The following is a 13,890-nucleotide window of genomic DNA, read 5'->3' as shown; positions in this document are numbered from 1 at the left end:
AGCGTGGCTGGCTCAGAGATGAACCCTGAAGAGATGAGGACGCCTCGTCATAATACAGGGCTTACATTCCATCAGGTCCAGGTCATCTCCTCATCATCCTGGAAAACTTGGAAGCACTTTCAGTGTAGCTCAAAAATATGCTGAAACTCAGGAGCTTGTGCAAATCAGCTGCCGTTTACCACAACATCTGCATTTTTGGAAACTGTCCTGAGAGCAACAGTTCCCATCTAAAAGGAAGTGTTTCACCCATCACCCAGCAGCCATCTCTCCCTCAGCCACTTGCCTACGAGCTGCTCTGAGCTGTCCTCTCTTCTAAACGCAAGGAGAAAGCAACATGTGCAGCTCACCACACTTGAACACATCTGAGCACGTTTCACTGCATCTAAACTAGGCTAAACAAGCCACATCTCAGGCACACTGACCCCTCCAGGGAATACAAACAGTCTACTTCAGACTACACTCACATTATGAAGGCCTAATTTAGTCCTGATGTTTTGAGATACACAGGCAAGCTGGTTTTTACAAGGTCACCCCCAGCAGAGACAAGGAATTTTTTATTATTAGCGTGAAGACCTTGAGTTTTGAAAAATGCTCTTGGCTTTCATCATCATCTGCATGCTGGTTTTTTCCATCTTCCTTGCAGCAAATGGTCAGTAGAAGAAGCTGTAATTTATGCTGCACTCCTGACAGCTCTCTCAGGGGTTACATGCAGTGAACCACCTTCATTTTAAATGCTTTTTTTAAATAAGTGGTCTCAAAAACACTGAAAAGACAACAGAAGTTACCTGGTATGGATGGAAACCTGCATTTGGTGACAAATTAAAACATTCGGCCACAAAAATGATGACTAAGAAGAGACAAAGGGAAAAAATGGGAAAGCGATGTTAAAGGAGGGTGTTTTGTTGTTTAGGCACATTGTCTCCTTATACAGAATATTTTTAAAAGGTGAGTCCTGCTCCTGTGTAATTGTCCTTAAGCCTCTGTACCAAGCACTTAGAGCCAGTCACTAATTGCCCTTCCTTGTGGTCCCCATTTCCTTGGGTGCTCTGTTTTTCTCCATCATCGTGACAACACTTCCCAAGCCAGAGGAAATATTGAACTCCATCTTCCTGTGGAGCAGCAATTTCCCTGTTTCCATAACTCAGGCCTTCCTCGGCGAGCAGCTGCAGTGTCTGCTTGACCTGTTGAGTATTTACATTGTGGAGGGCTTTTCAAGTCCTGATCGAATTAGTTTGAGGGAAAGATACCTACCACGTCCTAAAGAGCAGCTGTTCCTTACAAATCAACCCCAGGAAATATTTTGTCTGTTTATACTGCGAATTGGCAGAACATAGGCTGCTGTATCCTGAGATATTCTATCATCTCCCATTAAATAAATAGGGAACTGACTCTCTGTTCCTAGCTATGGATCACAGATGGAAGTGGGAGGAAAGTAAACATCCAGTTTAGCTTTCACCTCGATGTGTTGCTGAGATCTGTGTCGCATTACCTGCTTCCAGTTCATCTGAAGTTTCTCCATAATATCCTTAGGAAAATAAGAGAGGATGTAGTGGGGCTTTTCTTTTACTGGACATCAATTTCCCTGAAGTGCTCACATCCTTCTTGGCTAAACTTGTATATGCTAGATGGATAAAGGCATCCATTAAAAAGGGGATTATTTTCCAACCTTTGCCTGGCCAGAGGCCAAAGGAAGCTGTGTGATGTTTTATCTTACATTCACGTGGTGTAGCATGAACAAAAAATATACAGGGGAGCACTAAGGGGCTCAGTCAGCCCCTCCTTGGTCTGTTTTCAATGCTGTAACATGAAAATCTTCCCCTTCAGTCAAAAATATGTGTGTATATATGTATATATATGTATATATGTATGTATGTATTTATGTATTTATGTTTTATTTTGGCACAGTGACATTATGGGTTGTGGGTTTGGGGTGCAGAGACTTTTTTCCTATAACACTCTCTTTAAAACATGGAAATCACTCTCTTTAAAACATGGAAATCACTCCCTTCAGTTAAAAAAAAAAAACCAAAAACAAAATTAAAAACATTTGAAAAAATAATATCTATGTATATGCTTTATTTTGGCACAATGACATTGAGTTTGGAGTTCAGAGGGGTTTTTTCTGCAAGATTTGTAGTAGAATGCTAAATTATGTGGAAATCTGCCCCTTCAGTTAAAAAAATTATATTTATATACATATATATATATGTGTGCTTTATTTTGGCACAGTGACATTGGTGATGGTGGTGGATTTGGGGTTCAGAGGCTTTTTTCCTATAGGATTTCTAATGGTTTCTAATGGCAGCAGGGTTTCCTGACAATCCATCATCCATTGTGTCAGCTGCAGGCAGGGCAGCAGGGACAGGCCCTGCCATCCTCTGTCAGTGTGGTAATGAACAGTAATGACAGACTCTAAGCTGTCATAAGAGGATATGACCAAGCCTTGTCTGGGAATGGGGAATTCAGCCCCATCTGATGACAGGCAGCTTGGATAATCTCAGAGGGAAGGGATCTGCCCACGACAAATAGCTTGTTGCCCATCTGCAAATAAAACTGACCCCTGCGTGGTGATGTTGCAGCTTCTCCCCCCTCTCCAGCATCACTTCTCTCTCCTGCTCCAGACCAGGTGGCCAAATCTGGATTAACTTTATTTTGTCCTAAATGATATGTAAGTTCTGTGTTCTCACTACACCACAGCTTGTGGGTGGGGGGAGAATTTTAACCCTGGCAGGATTTCTCACCCTTAGGGATTCCTGCATGCAGAGTTGTACAAGCAATGGAGCTTCTACAGGACTTTTGGGGGAAGCAGTGGTGATGTAGGATCCTCCTTGGTGTAGGAGCCTTACTGCCCAGCCTGCCCTGGGACCAGAGCAAACAGCTTCCTTTTTTTTTTGGAAAGTCACATCACACTAATTACAGAGCCATTGCCTTCTTCATTTAAACAGGCAGCATTAGTCCCCATGCTATGAAAACCCCAACGTTCCCAGCTTTCCTCAGGAACACTGAGTGTTCAGCACACTCACACCACGCTGCTTCTTCTGTGGTGACACTGGGCAAGTGACAGACGCTGCATGGCCTTTGTAAATTCCTATTTTGCTGACCTGCTTCCCTAGGAGACAGGCCAGAGCAGCCTGGAACACGATCTGTGCTCCTGCTTCCTACTGTGACAAAGAAGGTGCCACAGGAGGGCACAAGGAAAGTGAGTCATTCCTGTGATCATTAATTAATTAGTGTCCTGCTGCTCCTCCAGGCAAGCCAAACAGATTATACATGGCAAAACTGACATAAACAACTAGAAAATTCTGCTTATAAAGGGATTTGGGAAGGCATTCACTCCCAAACCTGCCAGAGCTCCAGACAGTGATCCAGTCTGCTCCCTTTTCAGGATGCTCATAGGTGCTTGGATCTGTTCTCCCTAACAAAGGTGGGGTTCTCAGATTAAAGGATGCACAGAAATTACCCTCCCTGGTGAGAAAAATGCTTCTGTCTCCAGCCTGGATGGGTGAAGCTTTAGAGTCTGACTAAACCACAGCCAAGGTCACCACTTCCCAGCAGATGCTCCATGGCATTGCCATCTCCAGGTTTCCGAGGGATCTACCTCCGCATCCTGTGCCAGCAGAGAACTGGGGGAGTCAGGACATCATCACTGCCATGGTCAGGAGCCTTCAAGTTCTCTGAGATCACCCTGAAAGGGGCAGAGGGGAGCCCCTGCTCTGTCCCACCCCCCTGCGCTCCCAGAACTGTGCCTCTTAAAACTGTTCCAGGCAGACACAGGTGCACTTACAAAGGAGGCCACTAGTAAAAGACAAATCTCGTCTGGATTTGTGCATTCCCTTGTCTCTTAGCTTTCCTTTCCTTGCAGCTGCAAAAGCAGCTGCCTGCCAGAACACAGCCTTCCCTGGTGTTCCCTCTGCACCCCATCCGTGGGCCACCACAGAGGAAAAAGCTCACTAGAAAAGGCAATAGTACTGATAAAATAGTACTGCTCAGAGAAGACCTGCCTGGGGGTGGGCTCAGCCAGAGGGTCCCTTCTGCCTGCCCTGCCAGTCCCTCCCGGTTTCTGTCCCTCTCCCAAAGCTGCTGGGGGGGCAGGCAGGGGCTGGGCACAGCAGAAGTCAGCAAATGATGCTCCCCAGAGCGTGGGCTGCCTGCCAAAGAGCACTGCCAGGTGCTCGCTGTTCAAATTGCTTTAATATATTATATTAAACAAAGATCGATACCAGAATCATGGTCTGCAGCCCTGCCTTGGAGTGTGAGCTTGTCCAGAGCACACAGAATCCATCCCACCACAGCCCAGGCACAGTCACAAGTGCATGGACTCATCTCCTGGAGGCAGATCCCACAGTCCTGAGCTGGTCATTCTCCACCTCACCTCAGCCAAAGGGCTGGAAGTGCTGAGGGAACACATAAATACTGCTCCTAAACTGACCCTCTGCAAAGTCTGGGCGTGCTTTTTACTGACCTAGACGTGGAAATGGGTGGGGTAATCTTCTGATCTCCGTCTGCCTGGTGATGGGAAAGACCTCAGAACCTCAGAGAAGGGTGCACAGCCCCAAACTAAGCTTATACCAAGTCTGTGGGGAGGTAAGTCACTTTGAGACTGATGGATAAAGCCACAGCAGAAGGAACCAAACCTTGCTGTTAGTCCCCAGAAAGGTGAGGCCTGTCATAGTCACACTTCCAAGAGCTGCAGGCTCAGGTCCAAGCTCTAATTGCTTCATTGTTGTCGAGTTACAATGGTCTGTGATAAAATCTCCAGCTCTACAGTGCATTTCCCTGGCAGGGATTCAGAGCAGCGACACACCTCGATGCCTGAGCCATAGCAGAGCACCCCCGTGGCCATCCACTGTCTCAGCACCCTGGGCACAGCCTCCAAATTCACCAAATCCCTGTGGCATTTCACAGCCATCCCTGCTCCAGCTGGCAGCATCCCGGTGGGCAGTTGCCACCCAGCAATGAGAATGGCAAAAATATGAGTTAAGGATGATGTACTGTACTTGGTAAGTAAAGTGTAAGAGGTCTCATGGCTACAGTAGTTTATTAATTTGCCTCGTTCATCTAATTCCCTAGACTCTTTAGGGAAAGATTAAATGAATCATGCATAGGCATGAAAAATCAGCACAGGGGAAGAAACATGAGGCCTGGCACAAAAAAAATAAAAAATAAAAATCAGGATTTATTAAAAAATGTTAGACAAGTGCTTGTGATGACCAGAAGCTAAAATAATGAATATTTGTGACGAGGATGAAAATTCCCCTCTCTTCTGTTTATGGGTGGGGAAACCCTATGGAAACCCCACGTAGGACTTGAAATGAGCAGAGCTTATAAAGCTGTGTGAAGCTGGGAACTGTGGTTTGGTGAGGGGGGTTCTGTGGTACACTCACATTTGTGTTTGGGTGCCTTTGTGCTTCTGTTTTCTTAAGTACAGATATGGCTTTGCAAGGAAAAACCAAAAATTACGAAGTGTGAAAAGCAAAATGCTCCAACAAACCTTGTGGTAGGTCATGACAACCCCTGGTAAGTCAGATAATCTTCCCTTGTTTACCCCATCAGTTAGCATGTGTGGTCAAGGCCACACTTAACACTTTGATATTTTCTGTAAATCAAACTGAGGGAAAAAAATCTACTTTCGTATTTTTGGTAATAAAAATTTTCCTAAGTCACATATTTTAGCATAAATTGTCAGAAACAGGCTGGATGAAGAACTTAAAGGCAGGTTCCAAGTCCAATTTACCTGATTTAAAGGAGACACTTGACAAAGGGTTTCAGAGTTTAACCCTTAACCACGCAGACACATTGGGAAGACCTGGAACAGGGTAGCATTTTAGGGATTCTTCCAACCAGGGGTTAACCTTTGCTTTGTGTAAATGGGAATTTCCAAAAACTTCATGCAGAACATGAGAGGACACATTTGTAGGCTCGGCCTCCCTATTTTCTTCCACAAAACAGGCTGTCTTTTAGCAGTTGATATGTTTAGCTGTTTTGCATGACTGAATTTCCATTCCCTAACTGCACATGATGTCCCAGCTTGGAATTGCCACCAGTTTGATACTTTAAAAGGACTGCTCTCTCCTAGGCTTCAGAGATTCCAAATTATAGGTTGTCAGATAACTCCTACCCCTGGTCCAAACTGCAGCTCAGTAGTTTTTCTCTCTTTGCTCAAGTACAAACCATTTGAACAGCCCTGTGAAAAACATCAGGTTCTGGATTATCTCCAGAGAAGACAATTAACCTAAGATAAGGGTCAAGACCCGGTCCCATCTCTTCAGGATTTAATAGTCCTTTCATCATTATGACACTTTAAAAGTTATTAACTGTTTAGTTCACCTCATTCTCAGAAAGTTTCCAGCCCAGCTGCCAATATCTGCCTCATCTAAATAGAACATTGCTGTCATTTCTTACTCAAATGTCTTAGAGGTCATGGACCATCTCAGCTTCTGCTGCAGAATGTGTAGTACCTGGAAATAAATCAAAGGGACCTCTCTGAGACAGATCCTTTATCATTTGGAAACCTGTGGATGGGATGAAGTATTCATCAGAGCCCATGTTCCAAAGCAAATTAAACAGCATTAAATGGCTCAGGTGACCAACACAGTCCTGAAGGAACAGAGTGGGGAGATGGGGGACAAAACTGGGACAAGTCCTTGCCACTTCACAAGATTTGGGTCTGGCTGCAAGATATTTTGTCCCTCAGACAGCAGCCAGTTTCCAAGTAAGCATGATCCAGACCTGCTAACCCCTAACCAGGCAGCTGCAGTGATGAGTGACTGCATGTTCCTCCTGGATTTTTGGGGCCTGTGCTCAAGAGGGATCAGTGGTGCTCACACAAAGGGGCAACAGCTGGGGCTTGGCTTACAGGCAGTGCTGGTGGTGGTCACACAAATGCCATTGGTTGCTCTTCCACATGCTCTGCTCTGGAGCTGGGAGAGCCTGCTGATTGGGATGGATCCATCCCTGGGAGAGCAGTGACAGTCACTTCACCCACCACTGGTGTTCACAAAACCTCTGGGAACTGCACATGGTTTGAGCATCTCCCTGTCCACCAGCCACGTGAGGTGGGCAACACACCCAACAACCAGAGCAGTGAGCCCAGTGACCCGCAGGCAGCGGGATTTCCTTGGGAAATCAGGCTGGAAAACAACCTGGCTCACAGGAGGGCTGTAAATAAACACCCCATAAACCAGTGAAGGCTGGAGCTCCATGTTCCCCTGGCTGGCAGCCCGAGTGACTGCCAGCATCAGCACAGGCCACATGATTTCCAGGTCAGACTCCAGCCCTCCCTGCAGCTCCATGTGGTGTCCGTGCCACCTGCCATCACATCCCCAAAGCCTTCCTGCCACCCGACATCCATCCTCCTGCTTTGCTCTCCCTCAGCTGTCCCATTTTCTCCCCCTATGAATAACAAACAGTTGCTTCCTGGAACATTTTTAAGGCTTTTGCTTTGCTGAGATCACCATTTTCCCTGCATGAAGCCAGAAGCTTGTTAAGAGGTTGGCTGTGCCAGGCAGGAGCGTATTTATTCCCACATGGAACCAACAGGATCCACCATCCCCTGCCTCGTGCTCGGTGTTTCTCTGCAGCCACATCAAGCTGAAGCTTGAAACGTGGCATCTGCTTGGATCTCCCATCCTTCCATGGGGGATTTTAATATTTTGTTGTGGTGCCGTGCTAAAGCAGCACTGGGCTGGATTTCTGCTCTGCCCAGTGTGGGGCAGGCTTAGTGCAAGGACTGTTCAGGGGCTGCCTGTGGAATTTGGGAGACTCAGCCTGGACAGAAGGGGTCAGTGCAGGGTCTCAGGGAGATGTGCCGTGTCTGTCAGATGCCTGGGGACTTCTGATACCGCTGAGGTTCCCGAGAAGGAAGGTGAGCATCGGCTGCCAAATGGTAATCCCTGCCGTGGTAAAAACTCAGTGATGGGTTTTAGGGTAATTTATCTTTCTGTCTGCTCTTACCCACATAATGTGATAACTAACAAAGGTCCCAAACTGGACAAATAGCTCCACGGCTTCAGCGTTAAGTTTGTCTTTCCCAAATACACACTAGTGGTCAGAAAAGTCATTTCGCTGCACATCCACCGTTCACGGGCAGCCGTGCATCCCGCTGCATCCACGCCTCCTTCCTCTCCCTCTGCATCAATCAGACCTTTTCCAAAGACATCTACTAGCTCTTTCCCTGTTCAAAATCCTAAAATAATTGTCAGTAGCTATTTAAAGCCCTTCACAGCCCGGCGCACCGCGGGTACAAACAAAACCCTTCTGGGCGAGCCCAGCCTGGCTGTTTACAAACAGGACACAAAAGGGACAGTCACATTGCCCCGGGAAAGCACAGGGATTCCTGCTCATCAAGAACGTGCCCGGAGGTTTGCGTGGCCGAGCCCATGGATCGTGGATCAGGCGCCTCCACTTTAGTGATGTGCCTCAATCAGAGCAGGTTTGAGCAATGCTGGGTGACCCTGGGGACATTTCCAGCCTAATTGGTGAAAATACTTGGAATGCAGCCGGGCAGCAGCACAAGGGGTGTGTCTTTGGGGGGTTTGTGGGATTCTGTGGAGCTGCATCCCACAGCAGCCTGCAGGAAAACACAGCAGTGCTGCTCCATGCAGCAGGTCAGCAGTGCTGGGCTTTGGATCTGGAGAAGGAACGGGAAAATACGGGCATGGAAAACAAGCAAGTGGTCTGAGTGAGCCAGGAACAGATCTCAGCTGTGACCGGCCAGTGGTTTACTCTGGAGTTTAACAAACAGCACAGCACACTGCAAAAACTTTTTCACATTGGAAAGGGAACTAGAAATACAGGGAATTTCTTGCCACAAATACTCTACAGTGCACAGATGTCAGCAGACGGTCTTCAAAGTGGCAGTGAGGTCATTCCTATAAATAAATCATCCTGGCCCTGAGGAGTCCTGCGGAGCTTCCTGGGAAATGTGCATCCCAGCAAGTTGGATCTGCCCTGAAAGAGGAGACAGGTAATGACCACTCCTTTCAATGTCGCAGGAACAGAGAGTTTAAACAGGACCAACAATGGCTCCTCCAGTTTTTAATCTCCCTGATGAATAATGCAGCACATTCCATAAGGTGATAGGCAACATGTTCCAACAAAATGACACCGAACACCAGCAGGGCCGGGGCTGCTTGTTCATTCAGAGGATAAAAGCAGGAATGGATCCACTTAACCTGAGTTGGATTTGCACACCAGGGTGCTCTGGGCTGCACATGTGCAGCACCTGGAACTCCAGGCAGGCAGCATCTGGTGCCCACCTGCAGCTGTGTGGCGTGACCTGGATGTCGATCCTCACACAGGCAATGGTGCAGATCCCTGCTGGACAGCAGTGAGCAGGAGAAAGAGCACTAAATTACTGCCACCCAACCTTAGGGCACACCCTAGAGATGGGCAGTCTCTCTGTGTGGCTTAAGGAGCAGCAAAGAGGCAGCTGCTTTGGTCTGTGCCTGGGAATTCGTCTGCAAACAAAAATCGGGTGCCCACGCAGGAGGTGATGTCCAAGCCACAGGAGCACATGACATGAGTTACACGGGACAAATCCGGGGCTGCGTGGGCTGGGTTTGGCTGCATGGCATGCTGTGCCACTGCTGCCAGTAAAAATCATCCCTGGAAAGGAAAATATAATGTGTGGGGAAATCATCTGATTATATGTTTTAATATTTATGCAGCGCAGAACTTACTATAAACTACTCTGCAAGCAGACATTTCAGTGCTGAGGAGAGAAGGCATTAGAGCTAATCCACGTGTTGTGAGGCACCAGGGCTTGCATGCCTTGTGATCGACTTCCATGGCCATTACACTAAAACTACTAGCTGTTCTTCTGGAAAATAATTGGATTTGAAAAGAATAAACCATAATTATTTTTTAAAGTGCTATTACGCCATCCTTATCCTAAAGCTTCTGCTGACCTCCAGCAGCACAGATCAGATCCATGTAACACCCTTTAACCTCAACCCACTTTAAAATATTAATCCTTATGCATGGCACAGCATTATTATCCCCTTGCTAGGACTGGGGAACGCTCAGCAGGGAGATGGGATGAGCTGCTGGTGCTGCAGTGAGAGAGGGGAAAGCAGGATGGGAGAAATGATGTGCTGGGCAGAGCAAGGGGCTGGGGCAGTACTGAGCTCAGTGCTTGGCTCCCAGGGAAAATCCAGAGGGATGGTACCACCCGAGAGCACAGGAAGCTCAGAAAACCCATTAGAAGAAAGGAAAGCTTTTACTGTAATGTCTACCCTGCTTGGGGAGAAATAGCATGTGTGTTAAAATATTCTCATGGTAAAATCATCTGTGCCATTTTTTTTCAGTTAACATTAAAAAATAGCTACATTGGGATGCAAAACAACCTCTGATTTTAATTATTTTGCTTTGGAAAATAGAAGGGATGAAGAAGGTTTCCAAGTGAGAGAGAACTGTGGTAAGAGAGAGAAAACGTGCTTCATGATTTTTCATAAAGGACGAAAACTGTGGATTAACCTGAAAATATAGCAGGAAAGATTCACTGCGGACTAAAAAGGCTTTTCTTTCAAAATGGTTTAAATAGGAAATTTGTGATCAATAGCCAGTTTAGATTCTATAATGAGCTCAGCTTAAAATGGGTGGTAGACGCATTCCCATCCTACGGTACCGTTAGATGGATGAAGCAACCTCCTCCCTGACTTCCCACATCTTATCAAACACTCTGCAATCCAGAGATGTTGCCAGTAGCAACAATGAGTCTTTCACCTGTTTGAAGCTCTCTCTCCCCTTTGCTTTAACTGTTTCCTGGGCCCTAATCCTGCTGCACATGCCACATCAGCAAAGGCTCTGGACTTCACAGTCTGTCCTTCTTTTTTCCCCAGGTGTGTGGCTGGAGCTCCCTGGAAGCCACAGGGGCTGGTATGGACCTGTACAAGATACCTGGGCACTGCATTTCATAGAGTCAGTTTGGTTTGGAAGGGACCTTCAAGACCACCTTGTTCCACCCCCTGTCATGGGCAGGGACACCTTCCACTAGCCCAGGTTGCTCCAAGCCCCGTCCAACCTGGCCTTGGACACTTCCAGGGATCCAGGGGCAGCCACAGCTTCTCTGGGCAACCTGTGCCAGGGCCTCACCACTCTCACCAGGAAGAATTCTTCCCAATGTCCCATCTAACCCTGCCCTCTGGCAGTGGGAAGCCCTTCTCCCTTTTCCTGTCCCTCCATCCCTTGTCCAAAGTCCCTCTCCAGCTCTCTTGGATCCCCTTTAGGCACTGGAAGGGGCTCTAAGGTCTCCCTGGAGCCTTCTCTTCTCCAGGATGAACTACCCCAATGTGCTCAGCCTGTTTAATAGAAGTACTGTACTTATTTGGCAGCCCAGTAAAGCCAAACCCCTGATGTCAGGATACAACCATCATCTACTCCATCTGCAATGGGATGGTTTGGGTCAGTCTATTAGAAATAAGGAGCTCCAAAAAGAGATTGAGTGAAGTTGCCCAAGGACTCAGTAGCTCACTTGTCCTTCCAGTTATGAAATCAGAGGCTGTCAGGTCACATTCTGAAAACAAATGTGCACATATCTTTGATGAGACATAAGCCAAGTGACGTAGGGACCTTACCTTGTCCCTTCAGTCCTCGTGTCTTCAAACACTTCCCATTCCCTGGGGTTCAAAATACTTCACAGTCACTTTCACTAAGTGTTTTCCAAAGCTTTTAATAAAACGTAGAAAACAAAACAAAAAACTGCAGCTTGGATTTTTAGCAAATAAATGATGTTAATAGTTCTGGACATATTTTAAAAAACCCTCACCCATTTTTACCAGTGGATCTCCCTCACGAAGATGCATTGCTCTGCTCCAGCCTCCCCTGGAGGGGAGCCAGCCAAAGCCTTGCTGCAGACAGCAGTTGTCAAGTCAGTCTCTGATTTAAAAGGGGGTAGGTCACTTAATGCTGTGCAGATGGCAAACAGCACATTACATTTCACCGGGAGATAAGCTGGCAGACGCTGGGATGGGCAGGGTGCCACGGCATGTCCTGCCACGGCCACGCTCGGCTCTGCACACCCTCCAGAGCCAGCACCCGGCAAGGACCCACTGCTTCTCCTCTGGGACCTCTCCTGCTCATCCCAGCTCTCTGTCCTCACTGCAATTCCATTATTGATGGGACCATTCCGAAGCGCAGTTTTGGCCGGAGCGCAGCACACTGCCGACACCAGCTCTTCCCAAACGCTGCCTGTGTCTCACCCTTGCATAAAACATCCTGTAATGTGGATTCCAAAGGGGTGATAAATGTGCTGATCTGCTCTTCCAGCACCTGCTAAGAAGTTATGCTTAACTTTGCTTAACTTTATTCTATTTAGTACTTTTCGTGTTCTCTTGCCTTCCCCCCCCCAAAAAGAAAAAAAACCCACATTTTTTTGTTGTTATTCTGAATCCATTTTTGAAGTGACAACTGTGAAAGACTTGAGTCAGTGCCTTTTGTAACTGCAACCAAAAAAAAAAGAGTAGATTAAATATCACCAGAGAAGTTTGAAGAAGCAAAGAGAGCATCAGCACAATAGCAGGTGTCAGTCTGCACGAGTATTTCTGGAAAAGGGAAAAAGCACAGGGCGTTGGAATCAGAGACGTTTTGATGATCATTTCCCCCCCACAATGACTGTGCAGTTACAGCTAAGAATTATTCAAAGGTATTAAAAATTATCATTGCCAAAAAAAGTAGAAATAAGGCAAATGTGAGGCAGACCAGCGCCTTCTGTCAGGTCAGAGACCGAGCCACCAGTTACCCAGCTCTGACAGGTAAGTGTGTTGTGTCAGTAAAACACTACATCTAATGAACTTGCCAATGTGGCTGGAGTTTGCCACTGCTGGGCATTCAACTTACAGCGTTTATATGCTTTTTTTCAGATGATGTGCAGGTGTTCTTGGTCTTTTGTCTCCTCTTTCAGAAACTAAATCCCTTTTTTCACTTGGCAGTACTCTGCCAAAACGCAGTGCTCTGACTGCTGCTGGTCAATGCATCAGAGAAAACATCCCCCTCTCTGTAGAATAAAATACTTTCAGTTGGAAGAGACCTACAATGATCATCTAGTCCAATCCTTTGCACAGGATTTCTTTGAAAAATGAAATTTCCCATTTTAAAGGAAAAAGAGAAAGACACAATTAGGACCTGAAGCAACTGGAATAAAACTGCATATGCAGAGAGTAAGATCACCCTCACTGAAGACCTTCTTGTCCCCCTGGGCACACCCGGACTCATGTTCAGCCACTGTCAACCAGCACCCCCAGGTCCTTTTCCAGCCTGGCTTGGGGGAGCAATGGCTGAGAGGCTTGAGGGAGGTGCCAGGTTCTGTCACAGTGGCAGCCCTGATCCCTGGGAACACTGGTTTACCAGACAGGCACATTGACACATTTCTTACTTCATACCCCAACTACCATTTCCCCTTCTCTGGTGGGGGCGTTTCCCCAAGGATGAGTCTCAGTCACTGCCAGGATGTCTCTGGAAAACCCGTGGCCATCCTTGCAGAAGTGCCTGGGGCCCCCAAACACCCCTGGGAGCTCTTCCAGGGGCTCAGTAGGTGTGAGCACAGTTTTGGTTGTTGATGGAGGCGAGTCCTGTTGTGTGCGCTCAAAACAAGGATTTTTAAAAATCACATTCCAGCAAACACACCGGTCCCCCATCAGCAGGAGTGGGTTTCTTGGAAAATCAGGGTCTGCTCCGCTTCCACACAGGTGCTGCCACAAATCCTGAAGGAAGACTTTTAAAGAAAAGGATCTTTTTTTTCCTTCTCTTTTTCTTTTAAATGGCTGAGTTTCAGTGTTTGAGGCTGACTCCATGTGTCGGTGCCGTTGGGATGAAGTTCCACCTGAACACGAGGAAGAACACCTTTAGTATGTAGAGGTGGAACAGGCTGCAGAGTCTTCTCTTCCCTGAAGA

The sequence above is a fragment of the Pipra filicauda genome, unplaced genomic scaffold (assembly GCF_003945595.2).
Source record: "Pipra filicauda isolate LSUMZ 115617 unplaced genomic scaffold, ASM394559v2 scaffold53_size3534045_pilon, whole genome shotgun sequence".
Classification (NCBI taxonomy): Eukaryota; Metazoa; Chordata; class Aves; order Passeriformes; family Pipridae; genus Pipra; species Pipra filicauda.
This window is presented reverse-complemented; position numbering follows the sequence as displayed.